Here is a 23336-nt window from a genome sequence, read left to right on the forward strand (position 1 = left end):
GTGACCTCTCACAGAGAAAGACGGGCGACTAAATGGCCACAAAACACCCCCTGGGAGAGTTCTCTGTGTAACTAAAACAGCTTTATAGGCATGATGATGGCCGATTGTTCGCTATGTTCCCACAAGATGGTGTTTGCAGATCAAAACAGGAAGCACAGTGAGGCAACAGTGACTTTTGAAAGTCACTTATAAAAGGAATTTTGTGCTGACATCTCAAACAAACTAATATACTTTACACACAAAAGCACAAACCAAAACAAAATAATAATAAAAACAATTATAAAAGTAACAGTTATTATATTTTGGGTATTTTTTCTATATTTTCCAATGTTTCCAGTTTTATATCATATATTCCTTAAAGTAAACAACACTCTTTGAAGCACAAATAATTTACAATGATTGACTGAAATCATTATAGGAAATAAAGTATTATTAAGTTAAAATATTGCATCTCCAAATTCAAACGTTCTTTTTTTTTACCTTTATATTTTGTTGATGAATGCTATAAATTTCCCAGCTCCTCCCTGCTCCCCAAAGTCAGTTAGGAGTTTGTGGAAACAGTAGAAAAGCTGCCACCTCCTGGTTGCCTGAAATATTGCAACCATACACAGAAATCCTAAAATGCGCCACAGGCTGGAAATATGTTGTACGTGGAAAGCTGTTATCATTATAATCTTTATCTTTCAATAGAAATATTGAAATAAAAGAATGAATAATAAAATACAGTATGCTTTGTAAATGCTTTATATATTTTTTTAGTTATTAAAAATAATCTTAAGTATATTTGAAATATACTTAGTTGCACATTGAGTCATGTTAATGAAAAATCCTCATGTGCAGCAGCCCATCAAGGCAGAACTAAACACTCTATAATGTGACATCAAAATCTTAATGGATGACTGGGCATAGTCACACTATATTAATGCTGCGACATTTCAGCACACGTGTGGACATCACATCTGTAGCGCACAAAATAAAATGTGATTTAATACCACTTACCACATCCTCTGCAATACAAATGCAGTGCATGCAAGAGTGCACACAGACACACCGAAATTTTAATTTACACGATCATGTAAAACGTTATAGACTAGACACAGTATTATTATATGAAAAGTTTACCATGATGTGGATAATAATATACACTCAGCATCTAGTATTCATTGGTTAACATTAAAGACAGAAGAAATGCAAAAAAACTTAGGGTTTTTTTTATATGGAGGGGAACAATCCAAAAATATTTAGTACGACAATAACAGAATATAATTTTGATATCGGACCAAAGATTCAAGCATTACAATTATCATCTTTGTGTTGTTTTAAATACTATTGGGTGTACTCACTCAAAATAAAAAATAAAAATCACTGTGAATGCACTTGTAGTCGAAATGTTTTTTTTTATACACACACACGCACACACACACACACGCACACACACACACACACACATACCCCCCCCACACACACACACACTGAGAGAGAATTTCATACAAGAATTTTGTGGTTAACAAAAGTGGGAGTCATATTAGGTATGACAGCTTTAACTGAACCAATAGAAACTTAAACCGTTTGGTTGACATCTGGTGTCACGTATGGTGTCAGATCCAAATCAATATTAGAGAATAGAATAAAGTGCTCTGTTACTTCCTCTCCTCCCTCTCCTATGTCTCCTTCGTCTTTCGCCCTTCTCTTCACTGTCGTTTCAATTGCCAATATTCTACAATTGTCTCTTCCGGATATTCTTTCGCTTCTAAGAAAGGGTGACCCAGAATAAAAAAAACTAAAACAATGGGGGTTGACAAGACTTAAATATTCATAAACGTATATATATATATATATATATATATATATATATATATATATATATATATATATATATATACACACGCACGCGCACACACACACACACACACACACACACACACACAACACACACACACGTATATACGTATATTCATAGCACTTGCAATGGATACAACGCAAGCCCTCATACCGTCTCTAAAGTGCCCCACCTCCTTGTACCATCCCGGACCTCCCACATCAACACGTTGTCCAGCAGTATAGCTGTCTGATTACTTGTTACACTACTTTCCACTTGTCTCCCCTTCATCAGCTCCCCTCCAACCGCCCCCCACCCTATTTTACCATACACTTTCTCTTTATACTTCAAGCCTATCCCCTTGTAATGGAGACCTCCCACACCAGTAGCAGATTGCCATGCACTCATCACCCCTTCATCTACTTTCTAATCCCCTGGTTACTCTTTAGGTTTCAAACTCCATTTGGCTGATCCATCGGAACCCCCACCCCCACCCCCATCCGCGCACACACACACACGCACACACACACAAACACACTAACAACGGTAAATGATTTCGAAGTGATTTGAACAGTGTGAGGGGAACCAGTTAGAAAGCCAGCTGCCATGTATATCATTCACTTATTCAACTTTACATTGATTAATGGACGGACGGGTCATGGGTCAACCTTTTATTGTGCAAGTAGCTTGACCTGAAAACAAATAAATACGGTTACCGCCCTCATTCCCTGATATCTGACTCCTGCTCTTGTTAGACCATCAGTGGTTGACCTTGGTTAGTGACAGTTGGCTAAAAATTAACATTGGATAGAGGTAGCAGTGCACGTTCCTAACATCTGTTCCATATATAAATACGGTATGGTATAGAACAAATGTGATTCCACTTACTGATCAAAGTTTTAATATACCAAGCTCATGAGATCAACCTTGTTCCTTTTTTGTTTATTAATATATTTTTCAGCTGTACGTGAGGAACATAGGCTCCTTTTTGTGTGCTTTTGTTTTCCTACCTCATCTGGTAAACTATTCAAACTTCTTTCTTGTTCCTTGGTCATATTACTCAAAGAAGACAACTTATATATGTCCACAAATTGAAAGATATCCTGAAATAAAAATTGTGTGACGTGCTTTGGTCACAATACCCCTAGGTGCAAGAGTGACAGCATCCTTCACGTCATCATCCTCTGTTGAAAATCATGTTGCATGTAACCAATTTTGGGGGTGCTCTTCTATCATATGTAAATAAGACACTGCTCACCCCAGCGTCAAAGCTTCATATTACCTTGATGAAGGTGGTGGCGCCATAGGGGCCTATGCTCGTTCACAAAGATGCGTGTGCCCCCCACACTTTCCAACATAAAGCACGGATCTCTACAAAAAAAAAATATATTATTTTTTTTATCATAGAAGGTATGTTGTGAAAAACACATTTTGAGTTGTTCATCACAAAAACAAAACAAAAATATGGGTGGATGGATGAATTGTGGTTTTGTCCTATTGATAGCCAGTCTTATCCGCAGCAGCCTATCACGGTAATCTGCGACATGAGTGAAAAAAAATGGGTTTGGGAGCAAGATTGTTTGATTAGCCAAACTGTTACATCGGCATGAGGCCATCAGCTGAAGTGCTTGCTGAAAGAAATTATTTCTGACATACACTATAGGCATCTCAAAATGTAATTGGTTGTACAATTTCACACTTCATGGATGTGCATGCATTCCAGAGACACAAATAGGAGAATACAAGCAATTAAAAAGTCGTTGTTACATTATATGTCTTGTGAGCACTTTTCTACATGTTTATAATGCCTACCCAGTCAACAATGAAGCAAAGCCTTCGCAACCTGTGTGACCCCGATGCCTGGTGTCTCACTCCGCTGATTGACAGTAATGCTATTTAATCAAATGTCAAACAGCACAGGTTTATGATACACCAGCCAACCTTTCAATCGCAGCTTCAGGACTGTGTGCAAACACACGTACGCTGCATGCAATAGCAGTCAGTTCAAACAGTCAATTGTATATCTGTCTATTATGTGTGTTTAAGAAAAAAAATGCGGGTGAAAGAAAAGTCGTCAGTTCAATGTCTTGTTTACGTGGTTGTCATTTATTCCCTGTCAGTGGTTGTGTACAAAGGGGAAAATTCTCACATTTCAAACACTCCCCTGCCACTTCAAAAATAATTGGCCAGTTTATTGTGCTGAACAAACTCCATGTCCAGTAGAATTCAGTTTTTGTTCCCACACAATGAAGCTGCCAAGTGCTCTCTCTCTCACCGCTTTTCTTGCTGACCATGTGTCAACATGGAGATATCAGCAAAAATACCAATAAAAATGTTATTTGCGGATGATGGAGATCTCGGTCAAGTATTGGTCAAGTCTCACGCTCATTCCTTACTGTACAACAGTGTAAACTGTGGAATTTATTATGTAGAGAACATTGAGTGTATTAGATGGAAGAGCATAAAATATTTATTTTAGTTCACCTGAAAAGCTTTATTTTTTTCAACCCCCTGAACGACTAGCCCTCCTCTGTCACTTTCCAATTTATTTTTGTTCAGATAAAAAAAAAAAAATCCTATTATTCTACAGTTTGTGCTTTATGTGTGCAACTAATTTCAGAAGAACTACACCAGAGTGCATGCCCCAGTGAGGATGTGTTCTTATTACAATAAAAGCCAAGTTCATGCTGCACCTTCATGTTGAATCATGTAAATCTCACCTGCCAAGAAATGCTGAGCTCAGGAAAAAGGAGCAAAAAAAAAAAAACTCATTGACTTTGTTTGATTTTCTCCCGAGGCTCACTTCTTTCCTTATCACCTAATTTGTTCTTGTAACCCACTTTGGGGCTCAGAATAGCACACTTATACTGAAGAAGTATTAAAACAACAGGCAATAGCTTTATATTTGTAAATAGTGCTGCTGAGCTCAAGCATGCAAATGGGTGTATCCTGACTTTCGTGCCTATGCAAGCCTCGATGCGCTTGTTTGGGAATTTGTTTCAGCTCTCTGCGCCACGGTGGGTGTTTTGCTGTATATCAAGAAGTCTTTTTTTTTTTTTGTCTATTGGTGAGGTTTGACAACTTTCTGAATTTGTAAATTTTCATATGCCTTATCACCACCAACTGTCAGATTGTAACTGAATAACGCCCTGACAATTGCAACAGCTCCAAACCTCTGTGGGCCATAGGCGTAAAGGAAAAATTGCGTTTGCATTATTAGTGCAGTTGCGAATTGATGCAATTTAGAGATGGACTCAAGATGCATCGGTTTTTACCTCTCTGCATTGATACGGGTTGAGTGTTTGTTCTATGTCGTATTTTAAAAATTTAATCGGCACACTATTTAGAGTACGGAATCAAAATCTCTACTTAAACCACGACACCAATAGTTTCTGCTGTTTGTATCTATTTGTGTATATTATGCTATAAATCAGCTGCTTTGCGATTGAAATTTGCTGGTATCTATGTTCCTTCTGACTTGGCCTAACAAAACGACATGGACTAAAATAATGTCGGAGCAATTTGTGATAGCAAAACTTATGTAAACACCTTATTTTACACTTAGACACCATCACATGCAAGGTTGCAAATTACTTCACCCAATACCTTCTCCGTCTGACACACTGCATTATGATTCCCTCTGATAGTTCTCTAGAGTAGTGCATCTATTTGGCAAACAACACACACACACACACACACACACACGCACGCACACACACACACACACACACACACACACACGTAATCCACCTCCATCATGACTAAAAATGAAGAGATGCTTAAATGGCTGTGTCAGAGTCCCACAAGCAGCTGTAATAAAATATCTCCAGTGTGCATTCTGATCAATGGAGTAGAGAAGAGACGCAAGCTGGCGGGGTTAATGGACCCCGCTCTATTTAAATACCATCTGAGGGACTCTGGGGAACAGCGATTGAGAGAGAAAGGGAGGAAAATGAAAATAAGGTAGTGAACAAGATTAAAAAGAGCAAAGGAAACCTTAAATATTGCAATGGAAAAAAGTTATCTCATAGAACAAGGACTTTAATATTAAGAATGTTGTATGAGTGGATCAATGTAGATATCCATGGCAAGTGTGTTTAGCTCTTTATTTCCTTACAAAACTTTTAAAAAACAAAATACCTAAATTTCAACTTTGATGATGATTAACATTTATCGGCTCAAATATTATAAGATAACTTTTCATCAAGGTTTAGATTTTTAGGTGGAAAAAAATATACCACCCACTTCATTGTACAATACCTACACTTGGACAAACACAATTGTTTCCCTAAAACAGTTGCAACTGTGAGCACTGATACCAACATTGATCCAAGCAGAGTTTTTGTAATGGACTCCGATAACAGCTCCATTACTCCTGGTACATTGATTCGTGTGTGGGGCTGACTATAAGGATTGTCACACACAAGCACATCATGAACGTAATGACAACAAATTCCCCTGTTTGCACGCACACACAGTCAATCATTCACATTTGTCGGGTACAGCAGAACTAAGGCAGCTAAAAGTTGTCCTCAGCAAATTTAACACATATTAGTTTCCCTTAACCAATTTATTTCAGACTGGATTTACTACTTCACAGGACCTTGAGGATTAACGTGTGTATGTGCCTAACCGCGATCCATGAACACTGTGAACTCAAGTTCAATGAGGGATAGGTGTATCTGTCGCGTCTTTTTCTGCAAACACAAATCGGAGCCCAGGTTGTATCGCAGCTACAACTACAAGGCAAATTAAATCAATGGGCTTCCCACTGGCAGATGGCTCACTTTAACACTCAGTTAGCCTTTAGATAATTGAGGCGTTGACTCGGCAGCGGTCATAAAAACGGATGGCTTGTTTATACGTTGCGCTGAAATAGATCAGCAGAGGTTAAATAAATGAAATCCCATTTGTCAAGAAGAAAAAGCCCCGTAATAATAAACGTCCACTCCCCTCGCACTCCTTCTGCAAACACCTCAGCTGTTTGGCCTCATAAATAGAAGAGGAGAGGGAGATGTTCCCCATTCGCCCCATGCGCACAGCTTGAACTCGGCGCCTTTCTGCCATTGATAGCAGAGCCCTGCTTAATGACACGGTTCTTCCTCGCGTCCTTCCTCTCTTTTCTCCGCTTGTTTTTCGTTCCTCCTCCCTCCTGCACACGGTGTGATAAGTAGCGAACCAGTGAAGCCTGTAATTACAATCTTAGCGAGGAACCCTGGCCCAATCTGTGTATAAATCTCACCATCCAATTACAAGATGTAATAATTTTGCAGTCAAGCTGGTAATGAGGTCTAATACTCATGCATGTGATAATCCTCCCCCCCGGATGCTGACTCGATCAGATGTTAGCTTTGTAATTATACTGGCAGAAAATCATTATTTCATGTTCAGCAGAAAAATGGGCTTGGTGGGGGGAAGTTAATTTTCTCTATGCTCTGTGAAGCATAGACTAAATTTTAATGATCTCATCATTACCCCCGACTATCCCCGACTGCAGTTGACCCATGTTACTTGCATGAAGCAACATTTTGTTCGTTTAAGAGTCCCTGATATGCAGTAAAGGGTTGCCAGGTAGGAACCGTTTTATTTAGCAATTATAGGACAATAAAGCTATCATGCTAATGATATGGAAATCAATATTGTCGGGGCAGTCGTGTCATTTAACAGCTGCTTGGAACATAAATCACATTTTTAATTGTAAGCTGTTAACATTTCCACATTATTGCTTTGTGGGTTTTTTTTTCTCCATTAAAGCTTGTATGTGGGTGCTTTTTTGTGTGTGTGAATGTGTCTGAAGAGCTGACACCAATCGTGAGTGAAAAGGTCAAACACTGGCATGAACATGTAAACATCTCTGTTTAATCCTTTTGTGCACTGTCTTTTTGTCTGATGTGTATTGATGTAAACATCAACAACATGTCATGGAGTATTCTGTACAGCTACCAATTGTGGGCATATCACTTCGGTTTTATTTTGGCAACACTAAACTGCAACTGTTGGCATTCTAATGCACTTTCTAATGCAAGCATGACCACGGCCCTCAAATATGTAAAACCCAACTTAAACATTGCATATAAATCAGTATAACCCAAGGCAGTGAAAAACAGCCATTAATTTTCTATAAGACTGTGAAACCTTGAAAGCATTTAGAGCAGTGTCTTTACAATATTCAACTATTTAATGTTTTCTGTTGAAAATGTTTTCCTACTGTTAAAAACTTTCCAATACGTGCAAAGTCATGTAGACAATACAGCATTAGTATTTCCACTTACGATATCTGCTATCAGCTTTCATTATTAATCATGTAATGGACAAATGATCATCAAATCATAATTTTAATATTACATTTTTATGTCATATTTACAGTGCGTGTATTAAAAATGTGTGGATATCATACGAGATGAAAATTAAGTGTATTATTAATTTTTCAGTCAAGACAGAGCACACAAGTATTTCAGATTGTGCTGTACAGAGTTCAGGCACTGGAGATGAGCCAGGTTGTAGAGGTTAGAAGGTCCCAAAATGTGCAATTGCAGCACTGTGATAAAACCCCAACAAGACAATAGGTTGCTCATAACACCACAGAAGCAGACAGGAGAGAGAGTTGTACAGTAACACTGGGGTGTCAGGGAAAGGAAAACGCTGCATGCATGCTGTGATAACATCTGAGCTCAGCTGTCGAGAGGTCATAGCTGGTGGAGCGCGAGATATGGCCGTTAATAGAGATGATTGATTATAGCAGGGTGGCCCAAAAGCATCTTAACAGGAGGAATTAATAAAACCATGATCGGTGTCTTTCATAAAAAAGCTGCGTTTTAGATATGGTACTGATACAAAATGTAGATGGGGTAGATACAAGTCAGGACAAAGGTTGGACTTTGTGACACATGTTGGCCTAATCTGAATGTCAGTAAATGTCAAAGATTACACATAATTTTTATGTCCTGCATAAAGTTCAGTGTTGATACAGTACATATTCTATTTGCAGTTTTGCACAGAATGCCCAATTTGAATTGGAATGTTTATGCCGCTCTCTATTGTTACGTGTAGTTCAATCCATTTTAATACGGTGTACATACCAAATATTGCACACCAGCATACCTTGTGATACTTTGTTATAACGTCAAAGCGATAATTCATTGTAGAAGTAGTGAGTACTACCATTCTATTGTTTCCTAAATATATTGGATTAAAAATTCACTGTGAATACAGCTGAGATATTTTAATGAAGGATCCTTCAAGGAGTGATACTGAAATCAGCATGCATTGCTCGCCAAGCTCCGTGTCACTATTTGCTCAGCATGATTGATGAGCATCCTACTCCCAAAGTGATACGAGTGATTATTTGATGATCAGCCATCCATTGTGAAGCATGCATTTATTAGTCCTCATAAATGTGGTTCACTAAATCATGCTTATGACCAAATGCTTTTTGATATTGGGAAATGAATATGAAATGAACACACAAGCACACGCCGCACACGCACGCACACGCACACACACAAATAAATAAATAAATGAATAAATAAAATGGAAGCACCTCCAATAATCCTCATAATGATGTTAAAACGTATTAAGTAGCATGCAGGCTGTACAATCCAAAATGGATTTCTTTTCCTTTTTTCTTTTCTTTTTTTCTGTGTAGCTTTTAGCACGTATCAACGGCAGTAACCCAGAATGGGGCGATGCGGTCACGGCAGTCACTGGTGCTGACGCATCTTATTTTATGATTGTCACATGCCCGGTTGCTGAGTAAAATTGTATACAGCTGCAACTTAATTATGCCTTATGATTATAAACTGATCTTTTCTGACTATGAAGTGGTTGTTTTGTGGGATGTCTGTATAAATTAGGATAGAATGTGACGTGCCCTTCCTCAGCCCACTTGAAAGTTTGATGGTAACCAACTGCTTGATTAGTGTCCTAAATACAGTACATCATTAATGATTGCCTTAGATTTTTCTATTTGGCAGAGGTGATTATAGGGAACGAACACATGGTTATAATATTCCTAAGTTAGTGAGTCTTCAAAAACGAGAAGAAATTAATGAAACACAAACGTTAGGATCAAAGAACTTTTATATTCCCTGTCATGATAGTGGGGACACTACAATGAATATTCCGTATGAATAATATTACATGAAATCTATTCAAACACTATGTGTGAAAATATAATAATTGCTGCTCTCTGATGAGAATAGATGGAGACAAGTGATTATACAATGTACTGACATACTGTGTAAAACAGATCATTTGAACATAACTCAAAATTTAATTCTACTTATCAAATTATAATATCTTGAGTACATAAAATACCATCTTATGTGCATAAATCTTCAAAGGCCATTTTAAAGTCTATCACAGATTAACTTCTTGTGCCATTTAGAGTTTATCCAAACATAATGTTCATCTGGCATCTGTGCCACGTTAAATTTATTTAGTGAACATTTTGGTCACACACGGAAAGTGAACCAGATGGTGCTTCAACAGCAGTCAGACAGGATACACACACAAACACACGCGCACACACATAGACAAACAACCCCATCAAGGAGCTCGGGGAAGACGGGGGCCCTCCCTTACGTCTTCTCTTTGGCCACCTTCTCTGTCGTCATATGTACTATCTTGATGGCGGTCCATCCTGGGACACGGACGACTCTTGTTTTGTTATTTTAAAGAGATCTAATCATCAGTGTGTTAAACAAGAGTGGATCTTTTATGCATTGGATGTTAGGACATGGAAATCACAGCTGTAGATCAAGCGAATAAACAACTCCACACTGATTCAATTACAACAGCTGGTTCTGTGCTTCTATCTGGTGTGGACATCGTTTCAATCAAAATGCAAAACAATCCAATTCAATAGATTCAATAGCTAAGATAGGACGCAGACTGCTGAGCTTGGTTGTTTTCCAAAACATGAAATGAGTACATGGCCTGCTGCCTGTGTTCTGTTTCTTTCTGACAGCTATCAAGAAGTTCCCAATTCCAAATCCCATTACCATTTGTGATAACATTGAAAACAGAATTGAAAAGTATAGAGGAGAGGGATTGTTTGCTATTTTCATATTACAGTATTATTAAACCACTCTGTTTTCCAAGACACAACCCGTTGCACTTTTTTATTCATTCCCATTTCCCAGTCCCTTCGTGAGCACTTCTCAACTTTTTGCCACACAGATAACAGCAATTATTGTATAAGATCATACTTAGTGGGAATTGGAAAGTCGGCATTAATGGCAGGTTCATGTAAATGTTTTCTCTCCAAGCTATGGATTTGATAGCAGTAGGATACAGGCCACTGCACTTTAGCTCGCTTTAATTAACTGAGCCAAAAGCACCATGACACACATTTGGAACCATCTTAAGAAGCACGGAGGACAGAGAGAGAGAGAGCGATCATGGAAAAGAGACACTTGCTTCTATTAACAATCATGTTCAAGAAAATTGAATGTAAGGAAATGTACAACAATGTTAATACTACAGCATAGTCTCATCTACATTAAGGCAATCTAATAGAAAGCAATTAATTTAGGACACAGGCCACTGCACTTTTCACCATATTAATTAACACATGGGATATTTGCAAGATTAGAAAGCATCACCACAGCCCATGAGGTATTGGTTAATTTGCTCTACAATTAAATAAAGTTGAACTTTTTTTTTTTTTTGTCCGACAACTTGTTGTACCGGTATTAATTTACTTTAAATTCACACATCCTTAGACCTCAACTTGATATCAACAGACACGTTTCCTTCAAGATTAAGATTATTCATTTGTAATGCAGAGGAAAAGACGCTTATTGGTTCCTCGAATAGTTTTGGGTTGAATGTTTTCTAAGGCATTGCATGCCTTTGACAAACATTTGATTCTAAAAACCTTCCCAACCTTCTCTTAGTTGTGTTTTATTTCACACTTTCATTGACCGTATGCAGCTCACATTTCCTTATATTCATGTCCATTGATCAGAAGCATCACTTTTCTGTGCCCCATTGCACTGTACATAAAAGTATTTTTTTTAATTAAAGTAGCATATTGTTCCTCCCGCACTCTTTATATTAAATACAACCAAAATAAAGGTTATTGAAGTAAAGCACACTTTTTTTTTCAGGTTCCTTACATCCAAACAAGCATTTTATAATTCATCGCCAGGCCATGACAGATGAGTCCTGCTGGAGAATATTAGAAAATGTCTCAAATCTCATATATATGCTAATAGTATGCTGAGACCGCTTGGAAAGTGTGGCACACTTTTTAATCTGTTCTCGGTACTAGTAAGACCACTGTGCGAAAGTGGAGGAGACAAGTCATTGCACTTCAACAATTTATGATCAGCATTTCAGCAGCAAGACAGATAGACAAAGAGCAGGCGTAAGAGAGACGGAGAGATTATTTATAGTTATTATAAAAGGATGTGATAAAACAAAAGATGACGAGATTTGAACGGGCTGTAATTTAGAACATGTCCAATACTAAATAGCAGAAATTAAAGTTGTTGATTTAGCCTTGTCACTGACGCTTAGTTACTATGCCGCATTGACATGCAAATAACTTTCAGTTTGATTTATGACATTCTGTGTTCTGGATGACTATTAAGCATCCTTGAAAAGCAGAAGACTTTATACAGCGATATTATTGAATATGATAAACATGTGAATGTTTCATGCCGTTCATACCATCATGATATATTACATGACCTCTGTTGTAAATTTAGTGTGAAGAATTGTAATTGACTTTCCAATTTGGTGTATGTATGCGTTTCCTTCAGGTAACCTTTTCACATGGCTTCTTCATAATTTTATATTAACGTGATTTTTCAACTAATTGCATTCATCTTTTAAAATATATATAGTTTTTAGAATATATTGCATTTTTAAAGTTCATCAATGATGTTTTGCACTGTCTTCAGCTGCTTAGGGATTTTTACACTCATTCGTCTGAAGTGGTGCACGTCTATGCAAATTTACATTAAACAGTAATGCAATCACTCAAAGCTCATGGTTCCCTGCTCTATTGGAGCTTGTGATGAGGCTTTGATAACAGTGAGACTGGTCCTTTATTTTTATTAAATTACATGTGTCAAAGATGAAACGCCTTTGTTGCGAGCCCACATGTGAGCCCGCGGACAATAAAGGATAAAATCATTCTTCGATTGTTCTCACTGGAAATATATATATTTGATTAAAAACAAAGGGAATTTATACAGCAGTTTGAAATTATGTCAACTACCTTAAACTTAGCAGACAATTGTATGTAAAAATTTGTGTAGCCTGCTCCTGTGCAGATTTACACTGCCTCCCTACGAGAATTTTCACATACATGTTTTCCTGAGAATTAGAAAGTGCATAAATTTAAATTATCATACCTCCACAAGTGTCTAGTAATTCCATGTAACTACTCATGTTTCTTTCTCTATGCTTTTCTATTTCATCAGGAGCTTCAACTATTAAAGTACAAAAAAAATATTACGTCATTGCATCTTTTAAATCACAATTTACTCAGCCTCAACAAATTATTCTTAGGTGAGAGGGCAATGGAAACTGTCTTCTCCACTTTAAGTCTGTGCAGCTCTTAGACTACTCTGGTGAAATCTCACTTTGTCGGCATTATTCTTTCCTTTTCATTCATTTTTTTTCTGCCTTTTGCTTTCTTTGCTACTTGCATTTCTGTTTGTCTCGTTAATAGAGCAATGATAGTAGCTCCAATGTAAGGAGTCACAACTGAAGTCCTGATGAGAACAATACATGTAAAATGAAAAGTAGTTGTTGGGGAGATGCTAGTTTTTCTCCTGGCTACTGTTGAGGTGCTCTTGAGCAAGGCACCAACTCAAGAGGTGCAGCAATGTTTGCATGGCACTTTCACTTGGCATCCCTCTATGTGTGACGTGTGCAAGAATCAGCACCAGGGCATCAAAAAGAGAAATGGCTCCAGGCATCAGGAGGGTTAAGTACACCTATGCCCAGAAAATCCAGGGCCACTACGTACACCTCCAATTCCCTTAGAGCATGTGAAAAAGTATTAAGTGCACCACAATCCACAGCACCATGGATACACAATGCTCCAACTGGTAATTGTGATTCCTTAGTGAGCCTGGTCTATGTTATGGTTCCATAAAATTATCATTCATTGTTTTTTTTTTTTTTTGCAAGACTGGTAAGAGAGACCTGGAGATACATAAGTACAAGGAATGGACAGCTAATAGAGTGTGAGTTATATCCCCCCGAGTTCCTATTCTTTGTTTAATATCCAGTACTCCCTTGCTGCCTGGTCCATTATGCCTCAGTGGGAGAATGATGATGAATTGCTTGGCCTCAAGGAAGCAAAATATATCCAGTCCAAATGGGTTTGGGAATTGGTTAAGTACGTCTGCAGAGCCTTGACCTCATAATCACTTTGAGCCAGCGAGGACCCCCTGATTTATAAAGTAGCAGTTGATTAATGCCCTTTTAAGTGGACAAGGCAGGCAAAGCAGAGGGCCGACGATTCAACATAAATAGCATGTGTTAAGAGAGAACGGAATGTCAGTGTGTTGGTGTTCACATGAACCACTGGCTGCAGATGCAGCTTGTGGGTTTAGCAGCAAAGGTAATTGTGGCAGCAGTAGCAGCTAGTCACATCTTCCGAGCTATAAATCATTCCTGTTTGGCCTCTCTTTGACACCAATTGCTGCCTGTCCCCAATGCTCGCCAAATGCCGCTGTAGGTCAACGGCAAGCTCTTTATATAGTTTTTGTCACTGAGACAGACTCACTCATGCTGCAGCTTTGGAATTAACAACAGTGGATGTGACAATAATCACAGTATGTAGAAATCAAATATAAAAACAAGACTTGCTCAGACAATATAAATTGCTTACTCTAAGGGCCCATATAAAAATTCCCCCCAAATATATTATTTGCTGTGTTTGATATTCTTGAGATTGAAATGATAAAAAGTAAAACTTTTGTCTTTGCAAATTTCACATACAGACAAAAACAGTGCCCAAGTATTCATTCTTCAGCCCAAACGTTCTTGTGTGGGTTTGGGATTATCTTGGCTCATCAATAGAGGGCACCAGGGTGTCCTACTCCTACCCAGTTAAGTAACTTTGAAAGGAATAAAAATATAAATAATGAAAATGAAATGATAAAAATACTTCATAATATCTGTATATTTGTTTTTAGATGAGCAGCATAAATAGTATACAGTATTTATGAGTAAATTGACTGGTTAAAATAAGAGCGAAGGTCTTGCACAGGTGCAGTGGACAATGGCCATAGACTTTTAAAAGTTTAACAGGCACAGTCAGTGAGGATCAAGTGGTTCATATAATGGATGGATGTAATGAGTTAAAAAAAACAAATCCTATAATATCATTAAAAATGGTCACAACGTCAAACTAATGCCCATTTCTTGACAAGTCCCGGGCGAAGCCTTCTAATCTCATTAGTTTATCCTAATTAGACGGTGTCACTTTCCATTTAAGGGACATTATCTCAGATGGTAATTCTACTCTGTTCTCCCTTTTTGTGGACTGCCAGACCGGAGACTGTCAGCGTAGTAATTAAATAAAATACAGTTTGATTTGTGAAACATTAACTGTCAAAAGTGGCGGCAGGAAACGATCTTGAATATTGTGCATCTCTGTACTATGTTCTGGTATATATATGAAGTTTTTTAAACAAAGAGATCAACTTCCTAGATGTGCCCAATCGATAGAGAACTACTTGCTGGTAATATTTTTTGTTTTCTTATAACTATAAGCTTGATTATGTATTAAGGTGGATAACAAATGACAATGCTCCACTTGACCGCTACAGAGCACTCCAGAGATGGAGTGACATTTATGAAATATATTTTTCTCAGAGTAGAAATAATCCGTTGCTTGTTTTTTTCACAGCACTGTGCTTTGAGATTGACAGCCTGCTCTCAGGAGGAGGGTTGCAAAGAATGTACGCTGCATTCTGTCTTCACCTGTGGAGAGTGAAACGGTGGAGTGTGTGGGAAGAGGCACCGACGGGAGACGAGATTTGGGCATGCAGTGGAAATGGCAGTGTCAATTAAATATCACTTTCAATTTCCTTGTTTTATGATCCCCGGGCTACTAAGCACCAATAATACCCCCTTGGCAGGCCCTCCTACCTTGTCTTGAAGAAGATTGATTACACTTGTCGTCTCTTATGAAAAAGACATTTACATGAAAATAAGAAAACAAGTTCTTTGTTTGCATGGAAGTGAATCACGGAAAAAAAAAAGCAATTCCCAATTTGATTTTCATACAAAGGCACGGCGAGATAACAATCACATGGCGTCTCATCTGAGTGAGTTTTAGAGTTAGCGCAAGGAGGGTGTGGAGGTTAGATGTATGTAGATTGAATAAAGCTGGCAAATTATTTTCATGCAACATTGATGGGTCTTGTCACTCACACAATGAAGATGTCTCCGATTCTGCAGCACAGATTGCCTTTGACGTGTGTGACATGCTGTCTAAGCCCAATGTATTTGTCCTCACATTGAAGACAATAAAACAAACTGAAAGAAAACACTTTTTGTCAACCTATTACATTTATCTCATATGAATGCAATTCATTTACAGTTTGTTCTTTTTTGTTTTTACTATGAACTGACTGACTGACTGACTGACTGACTGACTGACTGACTGACTGACTGACTGACTGACTGACTGACTGACTGACTGACTAACTAACTAACTAACTAACTAACTAACTAACTAACTAACTACTCAGAGAAATCAAGGTTCTGTTTATACTAAGTGATCATTTTGATTTCAAACCCAAACAAAAACAATGATTGACTACCATGCTAATCATTATTTCTTATTTGCTTGTGAATACATAATTTGGCCATTTTTATTATTCATTTATTTGAATAACTTTGCACTAATGTTCTGTAGTGGAATTGTTCCAAATATACAGATCTAGTTATTTAAGGTTATTAGTTTTCATATTTGACTAACTTATATTGTGTATGATTCCATATGAATTTGGCATTTGTGCAAGAATGTATCTCAAACCAAATACTGGGTATTTAAAGGGGTATTTATATAATTACATCTCTATATACTCCGGGATACATTCTATTTAGGTAATTCATTTCTGAAATTATCACCAAGAACAATCAGAATAATAATACATATGAGAACATAAAATGAAGAGAAAACATTATACTTTCGAGAAAACCTTTAAGCATAGAGAGTTTGTGTTCAAAATGGGTTTACGGATTACTACCATGATCATGTAAGTTTTTTTTTTTTTTCTAAGTGGCGGAATGAGGAGCTGATAGGTCTGCTATTTCTTTTAGGGACACAGACAGATGAGTTGAAAGCAAATCTCCATTGCACCTTTAAGTCTTTTGTCAGTGTCACTGAGGCTGTGTCGCCACTGTGTGTGTGGAGCATGTTTACACAGAGCACAAGAGCATCCGTGTCCAATAATTAGTGTCTCACATGGTCTTTCTCTACTTAAACAGGGTCAGAGAAGCAATGAGAACAACTGAGCTACCACACACAAACACACACACACATGCACACACATATCTGGTCTTTGAACAGTAACATATTGTGGCCTTCTGTGTGTGTGCCGAGATAAGCCAGGACGCTAATGCCGTCCGTAAAGCACTAATAAACAAACAGTGTTTAAATTGGCCTGAAAGGAGTCAGTGATGCGTAGGAAGCACCCCCAACGCTTCAATAGCTTAATCTTCCTCTTTCTCACCCTGTTTTTTCACTTTCTCACAACAGATTAGGTTGTAAATGAACATAGAAGAGGGGATTGGGATCTCTGTGACACTAGGACCTTCCGCCCTCACAATATTTTGCATTTTATAATATAGTATAAGCCAAGATTGTCTGAATGGATTCAAATATTTGTGTGTTTATGTTATGTTGTTTGTTATGTTTATGTTTTTTAATTATCTAATACTTGTAAATGTTATAATATTAAAAAAAAAGCCAAACCTTTCACAGATATTTCACAATATTGTTTCCAAATAATAACTAATTTTAGTCACAGAATAAAATACGGCAGCGTTAGAGATGGTATCGTTCATCATTATTAAATTACCTTCCCAAATGTACCTAATTTATATGAATAGAAATCTATCCAATCATTTTCTTTGAGATCACTTTATCCTTTTCAAGGTGAAGTGAAGCCTATTCTCAAGTGACTTTGGGCGAAGGCAGCCTACACACGGGAGTGACCGCCGGTGTGGTGCAGGGCACATATTGAGACATGAAACCGTCCACTCTTACAGCTGAACACACATTGCATGCAGTCAGGTGACTGGACAGTCAAATCATGTAACGTGCATAATGATGACGTGCTGTAGCTCTGAAGGTCTGACAACTAGGGGGCAGCCATTACTATTACTTGTGCAATATGAATTGAGTAAAGAGTGTTGAAGTTGGTCAAGACTGAGTGTGCGTGTCAATTATGTACTAATGCGACATTATTATCATTATTGCATTCTACATTTATAATTCCATTTAGAATTTTAAAACTTTTTTGTTTTAACAAAAAAAAATAAGACATTCATAAAGTTGTATTTTAAATTAACGTGAGATCCAGATATATAGGTGCCTATGTAATTCATTTTTCCCTTGTGACAGAGTCCCTGTTGTACTACTACAGTACTGAGTGTGAAAGCAGCATTTAAATATACCATTGTCAATAGCAGACTGGATTATAAAAAATAAAAAAAAACATGTTCCTTCCGGAGTGCAATTCATCAGGTTTTTCCCAGAGCCCTCCCAGGTCAAGTTTTTATGGGGCCTGTTTGGTTTCCAAATGCTCTTTTCTCTCACCCCCTCTCAGCCACGCTATAGTGTCCAAAGTTGTCTACATTTGCCTCTCGTGTTTTTGTGCATGCTAGATGTCCTTTTAAAAAGACCAATCTCAAATAAGTCTTTATTCTTGTATTGTTGGCCCATATTCGCTGTTTTCATGAACTCTGGCCTCAACCATGGCAACAGCTTGAAAAATGTTAACATTGATTGACAGGATTAAAAAAGGCCCCTGTCCCTGTTACGCATTTCAAACACTTTGGGAACAATGGGGCTTGGTGTGATTGAATTAATGAGGTATTGCCGACTGTCAAAAGAGCACACATACTTTACATAAACCTGATTATCTTTGCATGGCAGAAGGAGGAGAAAAGGCTAAGGAAGGGAACTGAAGGAGGAGGATATATGGAACAAGAAACAGATGAGAGTGGGAGAAAGATTTGGATTTCAGTGGGCATTCCCCCTTTAAAAAAGAAAAAAATGGCATCAAAGTAAGCCCAAAGTAGTGATGTTCTGGTTTGGGGATGCCTTTGCCCTCTCCCTCATGCTTGTGCTCTGTTTAGCATAAAGCGACCATAGGGGCTTTAACAAATCTATTCAAGAAGCAAGGGGCCCCAGAACAACATTTTTCACAAGCCGCCACCCCCAAGCAAGAAGTGATTTTGCAGGGCGGCCATTGTTCCACTTGAACCACAGCAACTTTTCATCATCTCCTTCGACCCTGAATTCCAAAAAGGAAAAAAAAAAACACCTGGAGTGACTGCCATTTATACACCCAATCTATTGAGACAGGAAAAATGGAGTTGAGGTGGAGTGAAAGGAAAGAATGATTTTTTTTGACTGAATTGCTCACCAGATCAACAAAGTGAGCCTTCTGATATAAGAACTAGTTCTGTATTTAATCCGTTTAAATGCTTTTTCTCCCCATCTATTGCTATACCATGAAGTTCCTCATTCATCTCTCTTCCCTGCTCTTACTCCTCAGCCTCCCCATCTCCTTTTTTGACCCTCTTCACTGAGAGTAAATGTGTCAGCAAAAGTTCTTGTTGAAACGCAGAAGATGAGGCAGTACTTTCAGGATGTATGGCTGTGCCCGTGAGAGTGTGTGCATGTGTGCGTGTGCGTGTGCGTGTGTGTGTGTTAGCAAAGTGAAATGTGTAAGCATGAAGAGAACTGACTGTAGGCTTCCCCTTTCCTCTCTGTTCCGCACCCACCCCACCCTCACTTCATGAAAATCTCTGACAGCTGTGGTTTGATTGCTTGTGTTGTCAAAAGTCATCTTTGTTAGCTTTATCTTCCAATGAATGGCAGAGGATTAAAAGGAGGCGTGTTCGCACGTCAGGCTGTAGGTGGGCTTTGCCTCGAGTGCTTTCCTTAAAAGAGGAAAGGGGGAAATCACACACCATTACTCTAGAGGCCAGTGAAAGGAAAAGAAAATCACACATTACTCCGGAGGCCTCCATTGTCTAAGCAACTAAGCCCTAGCCTATCAGATGCCTACAGACCCCACCCAGCCCCTTACATCTAAACATATTGCTGAGAGCCTGGCAAGAAAGATACAAATTGTCTTCCATGCTGTGATGTTGCGGAAACATATTGAGAGGAGAGGCTTTCTTGTCACTGAGTAATTTAGCATTATTTGTGAAGACGACCAGATTAAGAGGTGTTGGATAGTAATAAAAAAATGTCCGTGGCATTGACACAGGTGCTACATATGGCCTAATGTGTTTGTTTTATCTTTTGCAGCTGTTATGAATTATTATATCCCCTGTGCACATCTCTCTACTGATACCGACAAAACAAATGATACAAATATGACTAATTTATTATGTAGTCTTTGACATGCATTCCATTTCACACAATATTTTTTTCTTCTAAAATAACACACGGTAGTCTCTTTCATTTGGATTGTTGTTCTCGACTTATTTTTTTTGTTTTTGTTTGTGTTTTTCATATTATTTAAACAGAGAATTCCCAAATTTCAATATGGGATGCAAGCCTATATGGAATTTATTTTTAATTTTGAAAAATAAACTTTGAGTGTGAGATTCCCGAGGATCTAAAATAGTGGGAGCTAAATTGTGTGTTCCATCACTTTAACAGATCACATGCACTGTGCGCAACAGTTTTAAGAAAAGGGAAGAGACCGGCACATGAAAAAGAGTTTTGCACTTTCGAGGGTTTACACCATGGAAATATGGGAGAGTAGAGCAAGCACAAAAATAAACTTAATGTTAGTGGAAGGCACAAACCTATTAGTGAATTACAGAAAAAAAAAAAAAAAAGTAAAGCCAGAGACTGTATGAATACTATGTTGTAATCAATGTTAAAAAACTCAAATCTGCTCTGGGACAGGCCAACTCCAAGTCACTCTCTGCTGAAATGATCCAGATGCATAAAAGAGAAGAGTTGAAAAGAGTTTGGTCATAATTTTTATAGAATGACTCCTTTTGAGTAGCTCTAAGTAAGCCCTGATATTTTTTCATTTGTGACATTTAAAAAATATTGTTAGCAAAATTTCTCCTTACTGCCGCTGGTTTGCATTTACCTTTCAGACATTTTTGAGAATACAGAATCAGCTGTTGCAATCACAGGTTTGTGCGTGCTAAATTAACTTACTTCATATAGTACTTGTCCCGGGTGTGGTTTTGCACAGATTCCAATAGGTTCCATCCCAGCCTGACACATCCTGATTGGGTCTCTCACATTTGTCACATTCTGTCAGGGCTTTCTTCTCTCTCATGTTATCTTGCAACCAGCCCATCTTGTCAATGGCGGCCTGAAATGAGGCAGCCATGGACGCTGAGGAAAACAGAGCAAAATGTTGCTTTAGGCCACTGTAATCGTCAGTAGTAATTAGGCAGAGGGCCCAGCACCAACCCCTTGACTTTTACTGAGCCATGTAGGGTCAAGTTATAATTCACCGGACCAGACCTTTTGTGTCACTTAAGTGCTTCATTTACATTTTGCAGTTTGCATGAACCCCGCAGACATTACCATCCTCTCCTCTATTCACTGCAACACTATTAGTCTCTGTGGATTGATCAATATATCATGTATAGAACATCTTGAATGTCGACGTCTGGCTCTTTTGTGAGCACTGAGATAATGGTTTTCCCTATTCAAGCTGACTTGTAGGAACATGGAGATAAAGCAAAGCGGGGAAGAGTTACACTGCTTGCAGCGATGAGAAGGGGGCTATCTTGCTCAGATTAGAAGAGGGTGAACTAAAAATGCACAAAAAGAGAGCGTTTATACTGAAGAAGAGCGTGGCGCTGGGCGAGGATGTAAAGATCTCAACGTCGCAAACTGGCACCTTTTATGGCCCTCAGGCATTCAGGAGGGAATAAATTAGCTCTCCATTCTCCACCATGAACTTTGATAGAGCTGTGCACAGTGACTGTACAGGCCTGTATGGGATATTGGTTGCACTAGTAGAAATATTATAAAGTGGATAATGTAAGTGTGTAAACACACACACGTTTGCAAACACACTAAAAGATTGTATTTAAACCAGTCAATGTCATGTACGATTTTCGCCGTAGCCTGCATTGTACTAACAAAAGATATTATGGTCATTTGAATGACACAGAAGAAGGTTTATTATAACATTCATAGTTGAGAAATAATATGTTGGTGCCTTTACTGAGTATGTAAATAGCACACATGTTTTATTTTAAAGGAGGGCTGTAATCTGCCTGAGATAAGGAGAAACACAATCCATTGGCTTGCAGGAGAGCTAAGTGTTTTACAAAAGGAGTGCTCCCTCTTAGATGTCAATGCAGGAAGAAGGACGAGACCATAGTGCCACCAAATACCATTATATACACCAAATGTAACAAGATAATTATTGAAACAGATTTTAGTGGAGAGAATCCAGCATAAAAAATTGTGCCAATCGTGTTCAGGTGACTCCTGATCGGGCAAATTAAGTCACAGCAAGGTTTTGCATACAATATTTTGTATTTGATAGAGAAGTTAAGAATGCTCCGCAAACCTTTTATGTATTTTTATGGAATCCAATTTTTATGGATTTTTATTCATTTTTATGGTTTTGGCTCAGACCCAAGAAGGTGGATGGGTGGGCGGGTAGGTAGACACGTACACGCACACACACACGTAAACACAAAGATGACCGTCTAAATGAGCTTTAATTCCACATCCTGGTTGTTCAAATACAAAACACATTATGCCTTGTCCTGCAACAGAAGCCTATCTCACGCTCTCTCATACTCCCTGGACAATTGATTTATTGAAATGGAGGGGAACAAATCAAAGTACATGGTAATCTTGCTACGCAGATAAACAGTAGCCAGAGCATTAGAATCAATTTAGCAATTAATTCACTAATGCTTACATAGCGAGGATTTGGGGGTATTTTGTATTTTTTTATAAACCCATTAGACGAAGCAAAATACTTTGTAAACGAATGGTATAACGTTTTGTATGTGTTAAGAGCTGTGGGAAAAAGAAAGGAAGTAAGAGTCAGATGAGATTTTTAAGAGTACTGAATTGTACACTGGTACTATATTTAAACTTAATAAGATAAACATCATTGTACATGCAAAGTACAAAAAAAGTAAATGGCACTCACTGACATGTCATGAAATATCACTGTAGTTAAATTAAAAAATGGAAGGCACAAAGCACATCTGTTTCTGAAGCCATTCACTTTTAACTGCTTGTTCAAAATGAGATGAAGGGGTCTTACATGTGTACGAGTGGACTGGGATGGAT

At 38.1% G+C, this 23336-nt stretch overlaps 2 long non-coding RNA genes across 2 annotated transcripts in view; one reads left to right on the top strand and one right to left on the bottom strand.

The window, feature by feature from the left end:
• Window positions 1-23336, bottom strand: part of LOC125975022 (uncharacterized) — a 28940-nt gene that overhangs the window by 1828 nt on the left and 3776 nt on the right. Inside the window, exons 2-3 of the long non-coding RNA XR_007483829.2 lie at window positions 21219-21401; window positions 3102-3190 (exon numbers count right to left, since the gene is read on the bottom strand). This is a non-coding gene — a long non-coding RNA (uncharacterized lncRNA). The remainder of the gene's footprint in view (window positions 1-3101; window positions 3191-21218; window positions 21402-23336) is intronic.
• Window positions 4304-16341, top strand: LOC125975023 (uncharacterized). The gene is made up of 2 exons (XR_007483830.1): window positions 4304-4836; window positions 15699-16341. It is a non-coding gene; the product is annotated as an uncharacterized lncRNA (long non-coding RNA).

The sequence above is a fragment of the Syngnathus scovelli genome, chromosome 9 (genome assembly GCF_024217435.2).
Source record: "Syngnathus scovelli strain Florida chromosome 9, RoL_Ssco_1.2, whole genome shotgun sequence".
In the NCBI taxonomy this organism is placed as follows: Eukaryota; Metazoa; Chordata; class Actinopteri; order Syngnathiformes; family Syngnathidae; genus Syngnathus; species Syngnathus scovelli.